Raw genomic sequence first — 18612 nt, 5'->3', positions numbered from 1 at the left:
TACAAATGTCAATATATTTGCTGGAACCTAATCAGCCCCTAAGTTAGGCACAAGTTCAAATAGTCTTCCAAAGCCACTAAGTCGTGTGCGTGGGAAAAAGAGGTGACAAATACAGGCTAGTTAAATGTTGGCATCTGCCTATGGGTCACCCTGTGTTTGAAGTTTGGAAAAGAAGTATGGATACTGAACCACTCTACTGAGCAAAAGAAAAAATATGGGCATTCCCCACAGCTGATGGATCTTGTGAGATGAGGCTGAGGAAGGAGGCCCCCACACGCTGTAGCATGTCCAGTATTGATTACAAATAATAATTTATTGATGTCATCGGGAACAGAAGTTTTGCACACATAAAATGCAGACAAAAATACTTCATCGAGTCTGAGAACTTTCAACCCACTTCTCCAGTGTCACACTTTACAAAATGACTCACAGTATCTCAGAAACACAGGATATCTTACAGGTCCAAGCTCCCACACAATAATGTAAGAATATTTGACTCAGATGTACTCAGCTGTATTCACACGAATGACAGATACACATGCATATGTACAAAGGCATCTCATACTAATCCTGTATTCACCTGGCCTTTTCTACAGGGAGCATTCTCCTAATCACTTTCACTTAACATCCCAATCCACTCTGCTCCACACCCCTTCCACTCACAGGCAACACTGCAGCACCACCATTATCCTTGGTTTTGCCCACCCTCATTTCCCCAGTCATCTACCTAACACCATGTTTCCCGAAGACTGGTAGACTCATCACTAGCAGTCCTCAACATAATTTTAGATAGTACTCAGATGAGCATTTTTATTTGAAAAGCATATGTTCATTTTAGTATGCATTAGATAAAAAAGCCACCAACACAAGAGATGTCGATGTCATTGCTAAAAAGAGTCTAAAAAAGAAGTCTATTTAAAAATAAAAATGTAAGTGGTTTACATGCAAAAAAAAAAAAAAAGTTAAAGCAACTGAAGTCTGGAAACTGAAGTCTAGAAACCATCACTTAACATTTTCCTCACATGCCCTCCACTGCTTTAGATGGCTAGAGAACCATCCCAGTAGCCAGACAGGACTATTTTCTTGTCTCAGGATTTTTTGTGTGGGAAATTGCAACTGTTCCTAGATGATAACCCACACCACCTACTCCCAATCTGGCAACTCTCACTCTTTCGCTCCTGGAAGGAGTCCAGATGATCAAGCCCAGGGCACACCACAGGCAGCTTTCTAGGCCAAAGGAGTACATGAGCCAATTATTCTAAAAAGTTCTACAATGCTGTATTTTTTATATGGGCCAAGATCTCTGAGGAATCTCTGGGGAAGTTCCAAGAATGATGTAGAATTAAACAAGTTCTATCACCTCACAGGTTAAAGTATCAGCAATGGAAAATATTGAACAGGCTAAGAAGACTCCCCCTTTCTCATTTGGGCACCTCTCCTTCCCTTACTCCTTAATATTTTCTGATCTTTAGGAATCAATTAAAGACAGCTCCCCACTTTGGGTGTCATTTATTCAGTAGTTATTGAGCGTCTATATTGTCCCACAGCTCAAGGCACTTTTTAAAGGCTATCACCTTAGAAGCAAAGCCCCATTTCCCTTCTTTCTCCCTTAGAGCTCTGGTTCTCAACTGGGGGTGATTTTGCCTCCCAGGTGACATTTGGCAATGTCTGGTGACATTCTTGGTCATTACGACTGGGAGACAAAGGTATTGCTTTTTCTTCCGGATACCAGACATATGCAGATAAACATCCTGCAATGCACAGGACAGTTACCCACAACCAAGAAATATCTGGCCCAGCATGTCTGTAGTGCCAAGGTTGAGAAACTCTGCTGATGAGTAAGTCATCTTGATAGCAGTAGTAGTTCAAATGTAAAAGAAGCAGAAACTACTTCAGGAGTGATAATTTGCTTAAGCAGAAATAGATCCCGATAGGATGTTTCAAATGTTTTGCATAGATGTCAAATCTAGCTACATCTGGCCAGGAGTTACTTCTCACTGAGATTCACTCAACTGTATGTTTCTGTCATGTTGTATTAATTCTTAAAACTCCTACTCTAGCAACCTCTTTCTTGGATTTTCCAGAATTCCAAATAGTCCTTGAAGTTAGCCATTAGTTTGGTAGAGTTCAAACTGTTCTCCCTTTTTTTATTTCATTTCTATTTTTTGAGACAGAGACTCACTCTGTTGCCAGGCTGGAGTGCAGTGGCGTGATCTCGGCTCACTGCAACCTCCACTCCCAGGTTCAAGCGATTCCCCTGCCTCAGCCTCCTGAGTAGCTGGGACTACAGGTGTCCGCCACCATGCCTGGCTAATTTTTTGTGTGTTTTAGTAGAGACGGGGTTTCACCATGTTGGCCAGGATGGTCTCAATCTCCTGACCTCGTGATCTGCCCACCTCAGCCTCCCAAAGTGCTGGGATTATAGGCGTGAGCCACTGCGCCTGACCCTGTTCTCTCTTATTATATTCATGGCATCACTGTTGAGAGCATGAAACCTGAAGTGAGGCTGTTTAAGTTTTAACCATAGATTGGCCACTTAACAGCTATGAAACTTTGATATACTCACTTGACTTCTTTTAGCCTCTTTCTCCACATCTCTTAAATGGTGAAATTTGTAGTTTAACATTTACAGTGCTGCTTGCGAAGATTGAATGAGTTGATGCACATAATCCACTTCCACAATGCTGGACACACAGTAAATACTTTATAAATTTCAGTTGTGTTATCATTGTCCAATAATTTTGCATTATCCTGGCATCCAGATTTTGGTGAACTTACTGAGATAAGTGTTTCACAGTGGTCAGGATCACAGACTCCGAAGGAAGATTTTTCTGGGTTGGAATGCTGATGTTACCAGGTATTTGCTATGTGATTTTGGTCAAATCCCCTACAGTTTTGTGTGCCTCAGTTTTCACATCTGTAAAGTGGGAATTATAATAGGTATCTTATATGGTTGTTGTGAAGATTGCTAAATTAATATAGGCAAATACTTAAAATATCCCTGACATACACAGCAAACTGTACTTATGTACTTACTCAATAAGTACTTAGAATAAGTACAGTAAGCTCAAGATAATTATAAGCTCAAGATAATTATCAGTTATTAGCATTTTTAAACTTTCCTTTTTTTCTCTAAGTTCAATTACTAGCAATCTTCTTTTTCTTAGGGAAACAAGCTGTTCCTTTAATAATGAAAAGGTGAAGTACCACCTGTTGGGTACTATGCTTACTGCCTGGGTGATGAGGTTGTTGGGACTCCAAGCCTCAGTGTCACGTAATTTACTTATGTAAAAAACCTGCACGTGTACCATTTAATTTGTAATAAGAGTTGAAATTTAAAAAAGAGAAAAGCTAACATGGATATATAAGACCAGAGCGGTCATAAAACAAATGCATAATTGTAAAAGAGTCCACATTATGAAACTTCAAAAGTGCAGTAGTTCTTAGAATAGACATTTATAGTTGAGACGCCCAACTACTTAAGATTTTTTATCTGGGAATCTGGACACCTGCAACTCTGCCCTGTGACCTTACTTACCTATTATGGGGCACAGTTTTCATCAGGTGGTTTTATTACTTTCAGTCCCATGACCCCCTAGAAAAGCAGGCAAATGTTAATGTTTAAAATTGATGTTAAGTTATCTTCCATATGTCACAGAATTTAGATTTAGATTTGTGAGTTTATAGTGAAATCACTTTTCTGGCACATGTGGCCATGAATGTCAAGACAAGTCCAGAGGATAAATAGCTGTGGAAAAAAAGCTGTCATCCTATTTCCCAGTCCAGGTGAAGTGAGCAACCATGAAGACCTTCATCTTCCTTGCTCTCCTGGGAGCTGCTGGTGAGTCTCTTTTAATGAGTGAATCAGTGGGTGTCTAACATAAACTTAAGTTTGTACTTTACACTCTGGAAGACAACAATGAATGTTGAATCTGGTCTCTGTATTCAAGAAGCTTAAAATATTGAAACAATTGTGTAAAATACATAGGTTTGTGGATAATTAAATTTCACTTGGAGGAAGATCACAGTTAGCAAAAGTGATCAGAGTAGAAAATATAAAGACACAGGACTTGCTCTCAACTTCTGGGTAAAATTAATGAAGAACGAGAGAAAAGGAAAAGACAGCTCAGATTAAGGAGGTGCTTATCCTGACCTTTCCAAGAATTTGGAGTTAATAATCTCTGGCTGTCTATTCTGTTCCATTGGTCTATGTCCCTGTTTTTGTATCATACCATGCTGTTTTAGTCACTGTAGCTCTTGTAGTATAGTTTGAAGTCAGGTAACTTGCTTCCTTCAGCTTTATTCTTTCTGCTTAGCATTGCCTTGGCTATTTGGGCTTTTTTTTTTTTTTTTGGTTCCATATAAATTTTAAAATATTTTTTCTAATTCTGTGAAGAATGTCATTGATAGTTTAATAGGAGTAGCATTGAATCTATAAATTGTTTTGGGAAATATAGCCATTTTAGTGTTCTAAAAATTCTTTAGTGTAGTATCCAGAACAATTTTTATTTTTGCTACTGTATTTTAGTTTTGAATCTGATTTGGACAATGGAATAAAATTGTAGTTAGACAAGCTTTAACATTGGCTTGGGGCAAAAGATGATCCACATCTGGGTAACAAGAATGAGGCAGGATGGGGAAGGTATATTTCTTTGTCAATCATAACAGTTACCAAATGTTAGAAATAAAATGTCTTCACACCATAGAAAATTTATCTCCCCATAGCTCTGGGTTCCACCAAAGATTTTTCCTCAGACATTGTATTACTCCAGATTCATTCAGGAAATACAAACCATATCAGCAATATAAAGAGGAGAAATTTTAGTATAAAGAACTATTAACTTTTGGCCGGGTGCAGTGGCTCATGCCTGCAATCCCAGCACTTTGTGAGGCTGAGGCAGGAGGATCTCTTGAGGCCAGGAGATTGAGACCAGCCTGGGCAACATAGCAAGCTTTGTCTCAATAATAAGAATAAGAAGAAGAAGAAGAAGAAGAAGAATTAGTGGGGTGTGGTGGTGCATGCTTGCAGGTCCAGGTATTCAGGAGGCTGAGGCAGGAGAATCACTTGAGAAAAAAGAATTATTTACTTTTTTGGTGAGAGAAAAAATATAGAGAATGGGGCAAAGCAAAAAGATCATTTTGCAGTGCCTGACATGTTAATGCGAACAACTCTAAAAGGAGTGAAGGTTTTTATTGTTGTTTCATATTTGTGTTCCTTTTCTGCATTTTTCTTGATAAACAAGTGTTAGGTTTTATAAAACAAAGATAACATTTGTCTTTAATGAAATTTCCAGGATGTTTGGCTTATAAAATTTAGTATTAATCTTTCTCACCTTACAAAAATTCCTTAATCCACCCTAATCTACAGGAAGAAAGCCAGCTGACAATGAGTGCAACCCAGTCAGGCAAGGAGGTTTCCCAGCACTGACCTCCTCCATCCTCTCATCCCCCGACATCTTTTCTGAGCCTCATGCTTGTCACAAGATGTCCCTAGTGAAACATGAGTAGAATTGTAGGGAGTAATACATTTTCTCGTAGAAAGAGGGGTATTGAGCTAGGAAGAGCTGAAGCCTAAGAAGCCCAGTAATTCTGAATTCCTAACTTCAGGAGGGACCCATTTCTGGGACATTGCTGGAGCCAAATCACACAATTCTGTGAACCAGTAGCATCCAGAAGATTTTCTCCTTTCTAGTACTCAGGAGTTTTGCAGAGGTGAAAAAGATGATAGTCACGATAACTCGTATTTATTATCTTCTGTTTGTCATATACTATGCTTAAGTGTTTTTAAATAATATTTAATCCTCATGACTATCTTATGAGGTAAGTACTAATCTTCTTTCCATTTTATAGCACAGAATACTGAGGCTTAAGATAGTTAAATGTCTTCAGGATAAGGCAGCTGATAAGTCAATAGGAATTGAACTCTATCAGCCAACTCCAAAGCCCACGCTCTTAATCATGTTAAAAACAAAACAAAACAAAACAAAAAACACACAAGAAAATATCATAAAGATTTAAGAACATCACAATATTTTTACATTAAGATAAATTACTGTTCCTGAAAGCCTGGAAAATATGGGAATCCTAAAGTTACAGTTATTTTATTTTATTTAACTAACATTTAAATATACTATTTGTTAGGCAGTGTTCAAAGCCACTTTAAAAACATGAACTCTTTTCATTTTCCTAAAAACAATCGATGTGATGGGCTCTTCATTTTATAGGAAAGCAAACTGATAAAGACAGAGATAAAAAAACTTGCCCAAGGGCGTATGACTACAAAATGTGTCATAATCAGAGCTCATTAATATCAAGCTTCAGAGGCTACCATGAGAATTATAGGCAGTATATTATGAATGACTCATACTCTTATCTTTTCTACCGTAGATTCCAACATCTTCTCTCATAGGAGCATTGTCTAATCTTTTTTCTATTTTACTCCTAAAGGTGGAAAGAATCACACCTCATGCTCCCTTTAAACTGCCCCACCAAAATCTTCTCCAGATGATCTTGATCCTTTCCTCCATCAAGCCACCACTCCTCAGAATTGAGGGTTAAACATGAAATTAAAGCAAACTAACGAACCCAGATAAATTGTTTTTGAGTCCTTCAGGATTGAGAGGACACAACAGTGGAACTGGGAACCACTCAGGCAGAGTCACCCCCTTGGAACACTTGCTTCACCTGCCACCATTATAAAATGGAGTAGAGTTGGAAACGATTTGTCTCCTGTCCTGGTTATTGATTACTGCATAGAAAACCACCTCAAATTTAGCAGAGTATGGCAATGTCAATCACTTGCTATTACTATTTCTCATGGCTTCAGGGTGTGACTGGGCTCCTCTAGGCATCATTGCTGGGAATCTCTCATGCTTTGCAGGCAGCTGGTGACTGGGCTTGGAGCCATCTCAAAGACTTCCTCACTCATAGGTCTGGTGGCTGATACTGGCTGTCAGCTGGGCCTTCAGCTTGATTTTTGGCCAGAGCGCCTGTGCGTGGCTTCTCTATGTGCCTCCAGATGGGATGGCTTGGGCTTACTTATAGCAAAGCATATGTACTCTAAGAATATTTGAAGAAGAGAGCCAGATGGAAATTTATTGACTTTTAGAATCTGTTCTCCAAAATTATGCCAGTTCACATTTAAGAGGAACCAAATTAGAATTTACATATTGTAGAGAAGAGAGCCAAACAATAAAGGAGTACTGTCTAAGCCACCACATCATCTCACATCCAGGAAAAATCTCTTGGAAACCAAATTATGATTTTTTAGAAGTTGTATTTTAGGTTTTGGGGTACATGTAAAGGTTTGTTACATAGATAAACACGTGCCATAGGGGTTTGTTGTACATATTATTATATCACCCAGGTATTAAGCTCAGTACGCAATAGTTATCTTTTCTGCTTCTCTCCCTTCTCCCACCATCCCCCGTCAAGTAGACCTCAGTGTATGATGTCTCCTTCTCGTGTTCATAAGTTCTTATCATTCAGCTCTCACTTACATGTGAGATCGTGTGGTATTTGGTTTTCCTTTCCCATGTTAGTTTGCTAATTTGATGATAGCCTTTAGCTCCATCCATGTTCCTACAAAAGACATGATCTCATTCTTTTCTATGGATGCATAATATTTCATGGGGTATATGTACCACATTTATTTTATCCAGTGTGTCATTGATGGGCATTTAGGTTGATTCCATGTCTTTGCTATTGTGAGGAGTGCTGCAATGAACATTTACGTGCATGTCTCTTTATGGTAGAACCCTTTATATTCCTCTGGGTATATACCCAGTAATGAGATTGCTGGGTCAAATGGTAGTTCTGCTTTTAGCTCATTGAGGGATTGTTGTGCTGCTTTCAACAATGGTTGAACTAATTTACACTCCTATCAACAGTGTATAAGTGTTCCCTTTTCTCTGAAACCTCGCCAGTCTCTGTTACTTTTTGACTTTTTAATAATAGCCATTCTGAGTGGTGTGAGCCATCTCCTTGTGGTTTTGATTCGTATTTACCTTATGATCAGTGGTATTGAGCTTTTTTCATATGCTTGTTGGCCACATGTATGTCTTCTTTTGAGAAGTGTTTGTTTATATCCTTTGCTCACTTTTTAATAGGGTCGTTTGTTTTCCTTTTGTAAGTTTGCTTAAGTTCCTTATAGATGCTGGATATTAGACCTTTGTCAGTGTGTAAAAATTTTCTCCCATTCTGAAGGTTGTCGGTTTACTCTGTTGATAGTTTCTTTTGCTGTGCAGAAACTCTTAAGCTTAATTAGATCCCACTTGTCAATTTTTTCTTTTGTTGTGATTGCTTTTGGTGCCTTTGTCATTAATACGGTTTGGCTATATCCCCACCCAAATCTCAACTTGAATTCCCATGTGTTGTGGGAGGGACCTGGTGCAAGGTAACTGAATCATGGCAGCAAGTCTTTCTCATGCTATTTCTGTGATAGTGAATAAGTCTCACAAGATCTGATGGCTTTAAAAAGAGTAGTTCCCCTGCACAAGGTCTGTCTCTTTGCCTGCTGTCATCATGTAAGATATGACTTACTCTTTCTTGCCTTCTGCCATGATTGTAAGGCTTCCCCAGCCATATGGAACTGTAAGTCCAGTTAAATCTCTTTCTTTTGTAAATTGCCAAGTCTTGGGTATGTCTTTATCAGCAGCATGCAAACTGACTAATACAGTCATGAAATCTTTGCCTATTCCTAGGTACAGGATGGTATTGCCTAGCTTGTCTTCCAGGGTTTTTATAGTTGTGGGTTTTACATTTTAGTCTTCAATACATATTGAGTTGATTTTTGTACATGGTGTAAAGAAGGGGTCCAGTTTCAATCTCCATTGGCTAGCCAGGTATACCAGCACCATTTATTGAATAGCGAGGCTCTGTCCCATTGCTTGTTTTTGCCAGCTTTGTCAAAGATCAGATGTTATAGATGTGCAGCCTTATTTCTAGGCTGTCTATTCTGTTCCATTGGTCTATGTGCCTGTTTTTGTACCATACCATGCTGTTTTAGTCACTGTAGCTCTTGTAGTATAGTTTGAAGTCAGGTAACTTGCTTCCTTCAGCTTTGTTCTTTTTGCTTAGCATTGCCTTGGCTATTTGGGCTTATTTTTTTGGTTCCATATAAATTTTAAAATATTTTTTCTAATTCTGTGAAGAATGTCATTGATAGTTTAATAAGAGTAGCATTGAATCTATAAATTGTTTTGGGAAGTATAGACATTTTAATGATATTGATCCTTCCTATCTGTGAGCATGGGATATTTCTCCACTTTTTGTGTCTTATCTGATTTCTTTGAGCAGTGTTTTGTAATTCACAGTGTGGAGATCTTTCACCCCCTGATTAGCTGTATTCCTAGGTTTTGGAGTTTTTGTTTGTTTGTTTGTTTGTTTGTGCATGGCAATTGTGAATTGGACTGCCTAATTGGCTCTCAGTTTGTTGGTGGTGTATAGGAATGCTAGTGATTTTTGTACATTGATTTTGTATCCTGCAATTTTGATGAAGCTGTTTAGCACTGAAGGAGCTTGGGGGCCAACACTATACGGTTTTCTTGATGTAGAATCATGTCATCTGCAAACAGAGATAGTTTGACTTCCTCTTTTCCTATTTGATTGACTTTTATTTCTTTCTCTTGCTTGATTGCTCTGGCTAGGACTTCTAATACTATGTTGAATAGAAGTGGTGAGAGGGGGCATCTTTGTCCTGTGCCAGTTTTCAAGGGGAATGCTTCCAACTTTTGCCCATTTAGTATAATGTTGGCTGTGGTTTTGTCATAGATGGTTCTTATTATTTTGAGGTATGTTCCTTCAATACCTAATTTATTAAGAGTTTTTAATATGAAGTGATGGTGAATCTTATCAAAAGCCTTTTCTGTGTTTATTGAGATAATCATGTGATTTTTATCATTAGTTCTGTTTATGTGATGAGTCACATTTATTGATTTTTATATGTTGAACCAAACTTGCATCCCAAGGATGAAGCCTATTTGATCATGGTGGGATTAGCTTTATGATGTGCTTCTGGATTCAGTTTGTAAGTATTTTGTTGAGGGCTTTTACATCTATGTTCATCAAAGATACTGGCCTGAAGTTTTTTTTTCTTGTTTCTCTGCCAGGTTGTGGTATCAAGATGATGCTGGCCTCATAGAATGAGTTGGGGAGAAGTCCTTCCTTCTCAATTTTTTGGAATTGTTTCTGTAGGAATGGTATCAGTTTTTCCTTGTACATATAGTGGAATTTGGCTGTGAATCCATCAGGTCCTGTGCTTTTATTGGTTGGTAGGCTATTTATTGCTGATTAAATTTTAGAGCTCATTATTGGTCTGTTCAGGGATTCAGTTTCTTTCTGGCTCAGTCTAGGGAGGGTGTATGTATCCAAAAATGTGTTCATCTCCTCTAGGTTTGCTAGTTTGTGTATGTAGAAGTGTACATAGTGGTTTCTGATGGTTGTTTCCATTTCTGTGGGGTCAGTAGTAACATTCCCTTCATCATTTCTAATTGTGTATGTTTGGATCTTCTCTTTTTCCTTCTTAATTAGCTAACTAGTGGCCTATTTTATTTTTCAAAAAACCAACTCCTGGATTCTTTGGTCTTTTGAATGGTTTATCTGTGCCTTTATTTCCTTCATTTCAGCTCTTATTTGTGTTATTCCTTATCCTCTTTTGGGGTTGATTTGTTCTTGCCTCTCTAATTCTTTCAGTTGTGAAGTTAGGTTGTTAATTTGAGATCTTTCTAATTTTTTTGATGTGGACATTTAGTGCTATGAATTTTCCTCTTAACACTGCCTTAGCTGTGTCCCAGAGATTCTGGTTTGTTGTATCTTTGTTCTCATTATTTTCAGAGAACTTCTTGATTTCCACCTTCATTTCATTGTTTACCCAAAACTCATTCAGCAGCATGTTAATTTCCATGTAATTGTGCTTTTTTGAGAAATTTTCATTGTGTTGACTTCTATTTTTATTTCACTGTGATCCAAGAGTGTGATTGGTATATATTGGTTCTTTTGTTGAGGATTATTTCATGTCTAATTACATGGTCAATTTTAGATCATGTGCCATGTGATAATGAGAAAAATGCATATTCTCTTGTTGTGGGGTGGAGACTTCTGTGAAGGTTTATCAGATCCATTTGGTCCAATGCTGAGTTTAGGTCCTAAATATCTTTGTTACTTTTCTGCCTCGATGATCTAATACTGGCAGTGGAATGTTGAAGTATCCCACTATCATAGTGTAGGGATCTATATCTCTTTGTAGGTCTCTAAGAACTTGCTTTATGGATCTGGATGCTCCTGTGTTGGATGAATATGTATTTAGGATAGTTAGGTCTTCTTGTTGAACTGAACCCTTTACCATTATGTAATGCCCTGCCTTGTCTTTTGTTGATCTTTGTTTTGTCTGAAATTGGAATTGCAACCCCTGCATTTTTCTGTTTTCTAATTGTTTGGTAGCTTTTTCTCCATCCCTTTATTTAGAGGCTATTAGTGTCATTACATGTGAGATGAATCTCTTGAAGACAACATACCATTGGGTCATGTGTTTTTATCCAGCTTGTTACTCTGTGCCTTTTAAGTAGAGTATTTAGCCTGTTTACATTAAAAGTTAGTTTTGATGTGTGAATTTAATCCCGCCATTGTGCTGTTAGCTGTTTATTATGTTGGCTTGTTTGTGTGGTTGCTTTACAGTGATGCTGGTCTGTGTGTTTAAGTGTGTTTTTGTATTAGCTGATAGCAGTCATTCCTTTCTGTATTTAGTGTTCCTTTCAAGATCCCTTGTAAGCCAGGTCTGGTGATAATAAAGTCTCTCAACATTCGCTTATCTGAAAAAGATCTTATTTCTCCTTCACGTAGGAAGCTTAGTTTGCTGGATAGGAAATGCTTGGTTGAAGACTTTTTTCTTTGATAATCTTGAATATAGACCCGCAATCTCTTCTGGTTTCTAGGGTTTTTCCAGCTACATCCTACAGGTGCTTTTGGGCTGCCAATATGTCTGTACCTCCCTGGAACAAAACTCCCAGAGGCAGGGACAGGTTACCGTCTTTGCTGTTTTGCAGTCTTCGTTGGTGACAACTCCAGGTTCTAGAAAATCCAAGGTGACTAGAGACTGGAGCAGGCCCCAAGCATATTGCAGCAACCCTACAGAAAAGTGGCCAGACTGGTACATAGGTGCCTATTCCCGTATCTCCTCACTAGGCAGGTCCTCCAGGCCTGGGGCTCCAGCCACTCCTCACCAGAGCTATCAAGCCAGTACCAACTCAGCAACTCCCTGGTCAGAACCTCCAGGGGAAACTGACAGCTCTAGGCCACTGCCTCTGCAGTGAATTATGCTTGCCGAGGACACCACTGAGTGACCTTTATCTTTTATGAGAATATTATATGAGAAATTATAAAGAAGATAGTGACTATAATCTCTTATATCCATTAAATAAATTATATCCTCCCACTTCTTTACAAAGCAAATAGTTGTATTTAGCCTATTCTTTCCATAAGAGAAAAGAAAAGAAAAAGACAATTTAAAAGAAAGGAAACTAACAATAGTTGCCTTCATATTCTCATTGGTGAGGCTTTGTGGGAGGGAGGCAGAGACTGAGACCAGAGAGAGAAAATATGGATTTCTCAATATAAGATAGTAACAAAAATTTTCAGTTCTCTTCTGATAGTTTAAAAGGGTAGATGTTTGTCTCTCTCTACTTGGGGCTTCTGGGCAGCAGAAATGTGAGCTGACTAAAGACATGAAGAAAAAAACAGAAAAGAAAAGGAATTCAGGGTAGGTTCCAGCAATGTGGCAGAAACCAGGCTATAGGTAATAGACTCCGTGGACTGTAGGTGATTCATAAACATTCACAAAGTGATTTCTGATATACTATTTAAAGATGTTTTCAAGCTGGTGCAAAAATTTCCCATAATATCTCCAAAGCTTCAGTTAAAGTCTGAAACTCATCCTAGCATTAGGTTAGTGGTGAATTAAGAAATAAAATGAAGAGAGCTGTTTTCATGTGCTGGGACAAAGAAGGCTGGAGATAAGCAAAGAACTTAGCAGAAATAAGGCCCAGTCCTACCAGATAAATCATTGGAACAAGTAGAGGGATGCTGGATTTCCTAAAATGTTGGTGGTCATGGGCTTCAACAGTATGGTTGTAAGTTGTTGGGAGCAGGCCCTCCAAAATCTGGCCATAAACTGGCCCCAAGACTGGCCATAAACAAAATCTCTACAGCACTGTAACATGTTCATAATGGCCCTAATGCCCGCACTGGAAGGTTGTGGGTTTACGGGAATGAGGGCAAGGAACACCTGGCCCGCCCAGGGCAGAAAACCACTTAAAGGCATTCTTAAGCCACAAACAATAGCATGAGCAATCTATGCCTTAAGGACATGCTCCTGCTGCAGTTAACTAGCCCAACCTATTCCTTTAATTTGGCCTATCCCTTTGTTTCCCATAATGGATACTTTTAGTTAATTTAATATCTATAGAAACAATTCTAATGACTGGTTTGCTGTTAATAAACATGTGGGTAAATCTCTGTTTGGGGCGCTCAGCTCTGAAGGCTGTGAGACCCCTGATTTCCCACTTCACACCTCTATATTTCTGTGTGTGTGTGTGTCTTTAATTCCTCTAGCGCCACTGGGTTAGAGTATCCCCGACTGAGCTGGTCTCGGCAAGTGGCATCCATTCGTGGAGGCTCGAATCCAGGTCGAAGGGTCACTGGAGTAACAGCTGGAATGGAAAACTAGCTGGAGGACACCCGAGTACTCTTAAAGCAATCCCCGTGGTGAGTAAGAAGGGGAGCTCAGAAGCGTCAGGATAACAATGGGACAGGTATGGGGTCTGGTTGGTTTCACCTTGGGATTTTTTCACACTGATGATGAGGAGGAAGGAGGGTATAGCGAAGTAACAAAAGAGGTTACAGAGCATGTTTATTTACCAGCTAAAGCTAAAGCAGCAAAGGAAGGAGAGGTTCATCCCTACCTACTTCTGTACCCCCTCATTATTATTTTGAAGAAAAAGACCCTCCAGATCTTTATTTTCCAGAGGACACTGGGAATAAAGTAGTTGCCCCAGTGACTGTTCAAGCAGCACCTCGAGTGACCGCTCTTAGTTCTATTCAGGCAGGAATTCAGCAAGCTAGATGAGATGGCGATTTAGAGGCTTGTCAGTTCCCTGTTAGAATACACCCCCCAGAACAACAGGGAAATATTATAACTACATTTGAGCCTTTTCCTTTTAAATTTGGGAAAGCACATTTAGTTGATTATATCAAGGCCTGTGATGGTATCAGAGGTAATCTGCATAAAGCTACCTTGTTGGCACAGGCAATGGCAGGACTGAGAGTGGATAAAAAAAATATTCCATTTCCTGGAGCTTGTTTTAACTGTGGGATGCGTGGTCATACTAAAAAAGAATGTAGAAAAAATCAGTGAGTCAGGCCGCCAGATAGGGGAAAAAAGAAAACTGCTGATCCTGAAATATTTACAAAATGTAAAAAAGGAAAACACTGGGCTAGTCAGTGTCACTCTAAGTTTGATAAAGAAGGGAACCCAATTTCGGGAAATGCCATGAGGGGCCCATCCTGGGCCCCATTCTAAACCAGGGCATTTCCAGCTCAAGTCATTCCCTCACCCCTGTACAACGTCTGTCCCCCACCACAGCCGGTAGTGCCACAGTAGATTTATGCTGCACAAAAGCTGTGAGCCTTCTGCCTGGAGAACCCCAGCAAAAGGTCCCAACAGGAGTCTGTGGACCCTTGCCAGCAGGTACGATAAGATTACTTTTTGGGATTGTGCTGTTTGTGGGAATGGGAAAAGGTGAACTTAAACTAACAGGAGGATTTGGAAGCACAGATAAACAAGGCAAAGCAGCTTACTGGATAAATCAAATTAGTGATAAACGTCCTACCTGTGAAATAACTATTCAAGGAAAGAAATTTAAAGATTTGGTAGATACAGGAGTGGACATTTCAATCATTTCTCTACAGCACTGGCTGTCCACGTGGCCAATTCAACCCACACAATTTAACATAGTTGGAGTTGGTAAAGCTGCTGAAGTATATCAAAGTGGTTATATTTTGCATTGTGAAGGGCCCAATGGACAACCTGGGACTGACTATTCAACCAATTATAACTTCTGTACCTATAAATTTATGGGGAAGAGATTTATTACAACAATAGGGAGCACAAGTTCTAATTCCAGAACAATTATATAGCCCTCAAAGTCAACATATGATGCATGAAATGGGGTATGTCCTTGGTACGGGACTAGAAAAAAGTTTGCAAGGTTTGAAATAACTGCTTCAAGTGGAAAAACAAAGTTCCCGCCAAAGATTAGCAAATAATTTTTGAAGGCAGCCATTGTTAAGCCTCCAGAGCCTATACCTTTAAAATGGTTAACAGATAAGCCAATTTGGATAGAGCAATAGCCGGTAAGTAAAGAGAAACTGGAGGCTTTATAGAAATCAGTTACTAAACAATGAGAAATGCACACATAGCTCCAACATTTCCCCTTGGAATTCTCCAGGTTTTGTAATTAAGAAAAAATCAGGTAAATGGAGAATGTTAACTGACTTAAGAGCCATCAATTCAGTTATACAACCTATGGGAGCATTACAGCCAGGATTGCCTTCCCTGGCTATAATTCCAAAAAACTGGCCTTTAATAGTTACAGATTTAAAAGACTGTTTCTTTACTATCCCTTTAGCTGAGCAAGACTGTGAACGGTTTGCATTTACAATTCCTGCAGTAAACAACCTGCAGCCTGCAAAGTGTTATCCTTGGAAAGTGTTGCCACAGGGCATGTCAAACAGCCCAACAATCTGCCAGACATATGTGGGGCAAGCAATTGAACCTACTGGTAAAAAAATTTCACAGTGTTACATTATTCAATATATGGATGATATACTTTGTGCTGCCCCCACTCAAAAAATACTACTCCAATGTTTTGATCGCTTGCAAAATTTGATTTCTTGCACTGGTTTAATTATAGCTCCTGACAAAATTCAGACTGCTACTCCTTACTCCCAATTGGGGACCTTAGTAAATGACACTACCATTGTGCCACAGAAAGTAACCATACATAGGGATCAACTAGAAACATTAAATGACTTTCAAAAATTACTAGGGGATATTAATTGGATAGACCTGCTCTAGACATTTCTACCTATGCCATGAGTAATCTGTTTTCTATCCTTAGAGGCAATCCTAGTCTCACTAGCCCTCCGCAATTAACAAAGGAGGCGGAGGCAGAGTTACAACTGATTGAGAAGCAAGTCCATAAAGCTCAGATAAATAGAATAGATCCAGAGAAGACTCTAGATTTGCTAATTTTTTCGACACAGCATTCACCTACTGGTGTTATTGTCTAAGAACACAACTTAGTAGAGTGGTTTTTTCTTCCACGTACTAACTCATAGACTCTAACTCCTTATTTAGATCAAATTGCTACTATGATAGGGATTGGGGGAACTCAGATATGATGGATTACATGGATATGATCCTGGAAATATTATTGCCCCTCTCACGAAGACACAAATACAGCAAGCGTTTATAAATAGTCTTACTTGGCAAACCCATTTAGCTGACTTTGTGGGTATTCTCGATAATCATTTTCCTAAAATGAAGCTGTTTCAGTTTTTGAAATTAACTAATTGGATTCTCCCTAAAATAACTAAATAACTAAATTTAAACCAACTGAAGGTGCTGAGAATGTTTTTACAGATGGGTCTAGTAATGGTAAAGCTTCTTATTCTCGATTGAAAAGTAAAGTTTTCCAGATGTCCCATATTTCAGCTCAAAAAGCAGAGCTTGTAGCTATAATTGAGGTATTGATTGCTTTTGACATGCCTATTAATGTGATTTCTGATTCTTCATATGTGGTTCATTCCACACAGTTAATTGAAAATGCTCAGTTATGATTTCATACAGATGAACAACTTATGACTTTATTTACCCAATTGCAAACAGCAGTTAGGAATAGAATGCACCCTTTTTATATCACTCACATTAGAGCTCATACACCTCTTCCAGGACCTTTGACTGAAGGGAATCAGATGGCTGATCGCCTGGTTGCTACTGCAATATCTAATGCTACCGCTTTCACTATTTGACCCACGTTAATGTCTCTGGTCTCAAACGCAGACACAGCATTACCTGGAAAGAAGCTAAAGCTATTAAATAATAACTTGAGGTAGAAGTTATGCTTGTATTTCTCCAGGTCAAAATCAATAGCTGATTTGGATACCATCAAGACACCTGAAACCTTATCATAAGCCAGATGCCAAGGAATAGACTCTGGGAGAATCCCGAGGACCCCCCAGTTGCAGCCATGTCAAGACTGATGCTGAGGAGGACCCCAACTGTCACGAGCAACACCCATCCAACACAGCCACCCACCTCGGGACAGATCAAGAAGCTGTTACAGATGGCGGAAGAAAACCTGAGGAAAGGAGGACAGTCACAATGAATAATTTAATGGTAGCTATGATAGCAGTTATCACCACTGCCGTGAATATTCCTTCAATAAGGACTGGTAATAATGCCTAGATGCAATCACTCTATAACACTGTTACACATGCTTTCTGATCTCAGTATTTACCATAATAAATCTGCTCCTATAATTGAGGCATACAGCCCTTAAAAACCTATTTGTAAGCAGGATTGGATCCAGTTAGAAAAAATGAACGTACTTGTTTAGGAAGATTGCTTTGCAGAACAGGCAGAGGTGCTGCACAATGATTCCTATGGAATCATTAATTGGTCCCCTAAGGGGATGTTTAGCTTGAATTGCACCTCTCAGTCTGCATGCCACGGTTACACTATATTCAGATGATCTGAACAAAACCGTCAGATGGTAGAAATGATAAGAAGTATGGCAAAATTCCTATTATCTGGAACCATGGCGGTATAGTGGCACCTCAACCTCAAATGATATGGCCTGCTCTAGGAGCTAAACATAAGGATTTGTGGAAACTATTAAATCCTCTTAATAAGATCAAAATTTGGGAAAAACTAAAAGAGCATCTAGAAGGACACTCTACAAACTTGTTTTTGGATATAGCAAAATTAAAAGAACAAATATTTAAAGCATCCCAGGCACACCTGACCTTAATGCCAGGGACTAGAGTGCTTAAAGGAGCTGCAGACAAAGTAGCAGCTAGTAACCCATTAAAATGGATAAAAACACTTGGAAGCTCTGTGATTTCAATGATGACTGTGCTTTTAATCTATATTGTTTGTCTTTGTACAGTCTGCCGATGCAGACCCTGACTCCTGAGAGAAGTAGCTCATCGTGACAAAGTTGCCCTTGCTTTTATGTCTTTACAAATCAGAGAAGGGGGACATGTTGAAAGCAAGCCCCCCAAAATCTGGCCATAAACTGGCCCCAAGACTGGCCATAAACAAAATCTCTGCAGCACTGTAACATGTTCATAATGGCCCTAATGCCTGCACTGGAAGGTTGTGGGTTTACGGGAATGAGCACAAGGAACTTCTGGCCCGCCCAGGGCAGAAAACCACTTAAAGGCATTCTTAAGCCACAAACAATAGCATGAGCAATCCATGCCTTAAGGACATGCTCCTGCTGCAGTTAACTAGCTCAACCTATTCCTTTAATTTGGCCCATCCCTTTGTTTCCC

This window comes from Macaca fascicularis, chromosome 3 (assembly GCF_037993035.2).
Source record: "Macaca fascicularis isolate 582-1 chromosome 3, T2T-MFA8v1.1".
Lineage (NCBI taxonomy): Eukaryota > Metazoa > Chordata > Mammalia > Primates > Cercopithecidae > Macaca > Macaca fascicularis.
Note: the sequence above shows the minus strand (reverse complement) of the source record.